At 31.4% G+C, this 6,240-nt stretch overlaps 1 long non-coding RNA gene across 1 annotated transcript; it reads right to left on the bottom strand.

Annotated features, from left to right (window-relative positions):
- Positions 1 to 1,054: 1,054 nt before the first annotated feature.
- Positions 1,055 to 1,590, bottom strand: LOC145004356 (uncharacterized). Its single transcript, XR_013662352.1, has 3 exons — positions 1,463 to 1,590; positions 1,205 to 1,252; positions 1,055 to 1,116 (listed from the first exon to the last, which is right to left on the bottom strand). It is a non-coding gene; the product is annotated as an uncharacterized LOC145004356 (long non-coding RNA).
- Between the last annotated feature and the right edge of the window lie 4,650 nt (positions 1,591 to 6,240).

Below are 6,240 nucleotides of genomic sequence, written 5' to 3'. Positions count from 1 at the left end.
TATATATATATATATATATATATATATATATATATATATATATATATATATATATATATATATATATATATATATATATATATATATATTCATTTACATGGTAAGCAGCATTCAAATTTCTTCGGATTCAAATGTTTTAACCCATACCTGCTTCAAATCGAAATCAAAATCGGATAGTATAGTCAGCAACATTTTTTGAAGATAAAACATGGAAGAGCAAGAGTAATATTTACATTTACTCAACCTAGTAGAAATCAGAAATATGACCCGAAATCAAATACTTAATATTCTCATCATCCAGTGGATGAACAAATTAATATAAAGATCAAAGTTACTTTTGTGGAAATGGAAATGCCAAAATGGAATCTTAACCTACCAACAAAAATGAACATTAAATAATTGGTAAAAAAAAGATATTCACTACCGTTTCCCCAATGGAATATATGGGACCCAATCCATATTCATATCTTTCGTGTCAAGGATTTCTTCATACCCCATTTGTATAGAGCGCAATTCCAATCTTATCAGAAGGTGGAAATGGAGATACAACCTGTTCTCAATATATAGTGGAATTAAAAGCTAACTAAACATACATATTTTAAAAGGAAAAAGAAAAAAGAAACATGTTACTCTTACTGCAATGACTGCAGGTATGTCGGTTAATTTCCACCCATCACCAAAACGGAGCAATTGTGCTGCAAAAGACTCCAAAAAAGAAAAAAAAAACAGTAAAAGTTGTAGGGTTCATGAGGTTTTAGAAATCTTGAAATATGAGCTTCGTTTACTACTTAGAAGTGACTGCAGGTATGTCGGTTAATTTCCACCCATCACCCATCACCAAAACGCTCTGTAGAAGTGAAGAGGTAGACTGTCTTCCCATGTAATACGCCACCCTCTTTAAATGCACCTTGGAAGCATTTAAAACATGGTTAATTCTACTTATAAGTTATAACGAATTCGATCCTACATTTATCTTCTCAATGCAATCGACTTTGAGAAATATGAATCAAATATTTTATATATATGATGAGGATGAGGAGAGCACTAAAGTACAATGTAACTCACATCAAGATTTGAGAAACTCCATCTGTATTCAGAAAGCAATTCAAGCTCACCCTATTGTCATCAACATTAGGTCAAACCCGATGAGTTACCGTAAACAAACAATGTGAAAAGACTAACATGGATAATCGGTGCCACATACCTCTGTTGTCCAAACAAGGAAGACCTGCTTCCATAACTCCTCCTGCTGCTGCAAAATCGATAAGGAAGAAGGCATTATGCTATTAAAAAAAGAACCAGAATATGTTTGTCCTCTTTAATCAATTAAGGAACTTGTAATTGAGACGAAAAAACATGCATACAAATCAAGTTCAACTTACGTGGCTAATAAAGTAAGAAAAAAAAAAACCCAGCAAACAAACATGCATACAAATCAAATTCAGAATTCGGAAATACTTACGTGAATTGCTTCCATGGCTGCCATGCTTCTTGCTTCAAGTATATTACGCCGAAAAAGAGGACCAAAGCAGAATTTTCTCTTGAATTCTTGATGGAGTAAACACGATTTGGACTTTTGGAACTTTGGTTTGTAGGGTTTTAGAATGAGAAGCGTGAAGATTATCTCTATCTCTATATATAATTTTGATTGGTTTTAAAAGGGGTAATGATTCCTTATATTGATACAACTTGGAGATCAAAGCAAAGCGGAATACCCAAATCGTTATATATATATATATATATATATATATATATATATATATATATATATATATATATATATATATATATATATATATATATATATATATATATATATATTAGTATATATATATATATATATATATATATATATATATATATATATATATATATATATATATATATATATATATATATATATATATATATATATATTAGTTTATAATTCATGAGAACCACGGTTATAAAATTAATTAAAATTTTATATTAAAAAATCAAAATTATTAATCAATTATTTTAAATAAATTATTACTTAAAAATATTTTTTTAGTTATATAAAATTATAATCGTTGATTTAGATAAGTACATGAAGTTATATTATATTATAATGTAATCTGTATTAATTTTATTTTATTTTTTAATCTAATATGATAAATTTAATATAATTAAAATGAAAAATTTTGAAATTTGAAATTTAAAATTTAATGTAATTAGGGTGAGAATTTAAATTTTGAATTTTGAAATGAATAATTAATATATTGACAAGTGACGTGATATGGAAAATATAATTTTAATGAGTAGTTCTAATATAATACCACTTGTCAATAGGATATTAAACATATTCATTTATTAGAATAGTAAGATATATATATATATATATATATATATATATATATATATATATATATATATATATATATATATATATATATATTAAAATAATTAATATGCTTTACAACTTTTTCTTTGATAATTAAGATAATTAAAATATGGAGCAAAAAGCGGAATACCCAAATGGCCCTGGGAGGCTGGGACCCGATGGATTTACATTTATGCTATGTTTGACGTACTAGCTGAAAAGCTACCTGTTAAATAAAAAGCTAGCTGATAGCTGATAAAAAATAACGTTTGGTAAAACTAGCTGAAATACACTCATAAAATTACATAATATGACATGTAAGAATATGTGTTTCTATAATTAATTAAGAGGTGTATTTGAAATTTTTTAAAAAAGCTCCTAAAAACATAGTCTAACTAGCTTCTCAAAAAGCTAGCTTATAAGCTACTTTTTGACTTACTAAACACGACAACATAAAAAAGCTCAAAAAATAAGCTAGCTTATCAGCTAGCTGTGGCGCGCCAAACATAGCCTTAAGTTCTTTAGGACCTAGTGGGATTTGATTCATTTTGATGTCATGGATGTGGTTAAACACTTTGAAGCTCACGATACTTTAGCCAAAGGTTGCAACATGTTATTCATCAACTTAGTAGACAAAGTAATAAATCCTGTCTTCCTTAGTGACTACCTCCCTATCAGTTTAATTGAAGCGTTGTATAAAATTCTAGCCAAGGTTAAAGCTTTATTCGATATTGTCATTGTGGAATCTCAGTCTACTTATGTGGAAGGTCGCAATATATTAGACACACCTCTAACTACCAATGAGGTATGCTCTTGGGCCAAATCGATGAAAGAAAAAATTCTACTATTTAAGGTAGATTTCGATAAAGCCTTCGATTCTCTCAACTGTTTGTTCTATCACAAATGAGATTTGGTATTAAGTAGAGGTGGTGGATTAGAGGGTGTCTCTTTTCATCCTGAGGTTCTGTTATTGTCAATGGGTCTCCAACATACAAATTTGACTTTCGTAGGTGCGTTCATTAGGGTTAGGGTGATCTGTTGTCTCTGTTCCTCTTCATAATTGCCATGGAGGGATTAAATGTCACTAAGAAGGTTGTGTGCAATAAAGGGTTGTTCAAAGGCATTAAAATTCTCGGCAATGGACCCTTATTGTCTCATCTATTCTATGCGGATAATGCATTATTTGTTGGGGAGTAGTCTAGATACAATCTTAAAATCCTCGTTCGTATGTTAAAGTGCTTTCACATCTCACTAGGTTTGAAGGTGAATTTCAATAAGTATAGGGTCTTTGGAATCGGGGCTACCACTACCGAAATAAGCAACTGGGCTAACCTTCCTGGTTGTGAAGCTAGTAATCTCCCCTTTAATTATCTCGATGTGGCTGTCGGATCAAACATGAATCTAATAAAAAACATTAGAGGTCGGTCACTGAGCAGTTCAAATCTACGTTGTATAATTGGAAGTCTAGAACATTGGCGTTTTGGGGCCCATTAACATTGATCAAGGCAGTTCTAGGAAACATTCACACCTATTTTTTTTTTTTTCTCTCTCTCTCTCTCTCTCTCTCTCTTTCTCTCTTTCTCTCTCTATAAAGCTCCTGCTTGTGTTCTTGATAATCTTGAAAGTATTACGAGTCGTTTTTGGGGGTGGGGATGAGGTTAAATAAAAAATTAATTGAGTTTCTTGGAAGCATGTAATCGATAATAAGGATAGGCGGGCTCGAAATGGGTGCATTGCATTCCCTCGATGTTTCCCTATTAACAAAGTAGTGGCGGTGGTTGAAGACAGATAAGAAATGCACTATGGAGTCAAGTTATTAGTGGCATCCACTACTTGACCGATAACCCAGCTGATTATCTTTATAGGAAATCTATCTCCGATGTGTGGAATAATATCTCTAGGGCAAAATATGACATCCAAGAAGTTAGGCTTTGTTTTGCTAACATTCTAAAAAGGGAGATGTGCTTAGGGGATGACACCCTCTTCTAGATGGACGATTCGTGGAAGGAGGCACAATTAAGAACCAATTCCAAACTCTCTATAAGATCGAGTGTAGAAGGAAATGTCGTGTTGCCGATCAAATCAATGATGTCAGATTTTAATGGGACTGGACTATTGACTTTAATTCGGTAGATCTATCCAGCAATCTCACCAATTTGGTTTATCGTCTCTTTACCTTGACTCCTAGTGGATCTAGAGATTCTTGGTGGTTCGGCCTTTCTCTCGATACATGTTTATGCTTAAGACTTGTCGATCATAGATTCGACTTGTGGCTTTTTCTAGAGTCTGTTTCCGTTGTGCAGATCTACTTTAAGCTACACTATCTTATTTATAGATTTGATTAGAAAGAAGCAACCAAACATTATGTGAGAGATTGGTCCGCAAAAGGCCTTATTCAGCATGAAGCTCAAAGCTCAATTAGGAAAATAAAACTAAGTTTGAAATTTGAAGATCGAAATAGTTTAGACTGAGTACTTAGGCCCAAATAACTTTTTTTTGGGAAATTGAGTAACCTAACCCTTTTTTGGTTGTTTATTTTATTTTATTTTAAATATAACATTTTTTTTTTTGCAAAATGATCAATTGGTCCGGAATGCCCCATTCCAGACCTGATTTAATATTCCATAAACAGGTAAATAATTCCAACTTGGTTTTCTTATAAATACCCTTTAACTCGTTTTGGACTATATTTTCTCATTTGTTTCAGCTTACCCTACATCCCATTCCAGACACCACTAAAATTAAAAATGTCTTCTGATAGCAATGAATAAATGCAATTTTTATATGTAAGTTTTAAATATGTTTATAATTATGAATTTATTTTAGATTATACATTAAACATGTTTAGTTTATGCAATTATATATGTATTACAGGATTTTCTGTAAATTTTATTTGTGTTAAGTAAATTATAGGATTATATGTACTTATACATTTATACTACATCATAAATTGTTATAAAAATCATAATTTGTTTATTTGGTATACCCGAAAAGCTAAGGAATTGTTGATCCTCCCTTTAGCATACTCAGTAACATCTTGTTTTCTTTTGGCTATAAAAAACATTTATGTATATGTTGTCATGCACAATAAAGTACACTAAAATTATCATGAAAGTATTACTATATAGGAAAACACTTAACTCCATCATTACGTCGCTGACACCACCATTGTTGCATAGTTGCTCGAAGAAATCAATCAACATTGTTATTAGTAGTTTTTGTGCCTCTCATGATAATGTATTGACGGACCCAACACTGTTTGATGTCATAGTATTGTACCGAACCACAGGGAAACATGACCTTACACATCTCTCATTACCGATTCTATCTAGTCATGTACGACAATCATCGTTTAGTGCACGACGTAGCCTACCTAAGATTTCTTTGAAATCAGACTCTCGATAAGCCTTTGCAGCCTCCCAAAACAAAATCTATGTTCTCTATTGCTTGCTTATCTTTGTTCTCATATTCATCAAAAAATGGTGACAACAGAGTCTGTGATGTGCATTTGGGAACACGGCTTGAATGAACATTTTAATTGAATTGGCTCTATAGATGGCATGCCCCCAATATATTCTTTGAGTATTGATAAAAACCAAGTCCATGACTCTCCACTTTCAGTTTTCTGAACATCAAATGCAATAAAGAGGATTTGGTTATTACCATCTATGCCTACTGCTAAAAAGTAATTAATAATCTAATTAAAGCGAACACACGTGTATGGAAATTAAAAATATAGAAGTTAGTATATAAAAAAATATTATAGCGCAACCGATAGCCATGAAAAAGTATTTAAATTTATTGTCATCACTCGTCTTTATATGTGTAACCGTCCCTGGATTCTTCTTCTCCAAGTTGTAACAATATAAATGTAGTCTTTGAAAGCTTTCTTTAGGGGT

Source organism: Lactuca saligna, chromosome 7 (assembly GCF_052625555.1).
Source record: "Lactuca saligna cultivar CGN05327 chromosome 7, ASM5262555v1, whole genome shotgun sequence".
In the NCBI taxonomy this organism is placed as follows: domain Eukaryota; kingdom Viridiplantae; phylum Streptophyta; class Magnoliopsida; order Asterales; family Asteraceae; genus Lactuca; species Lactuca saligna.
Note: the sequence above shows the minus strand (reverse complement) of the source record. Positions and strands in the feature narration are given on the sequence as shown.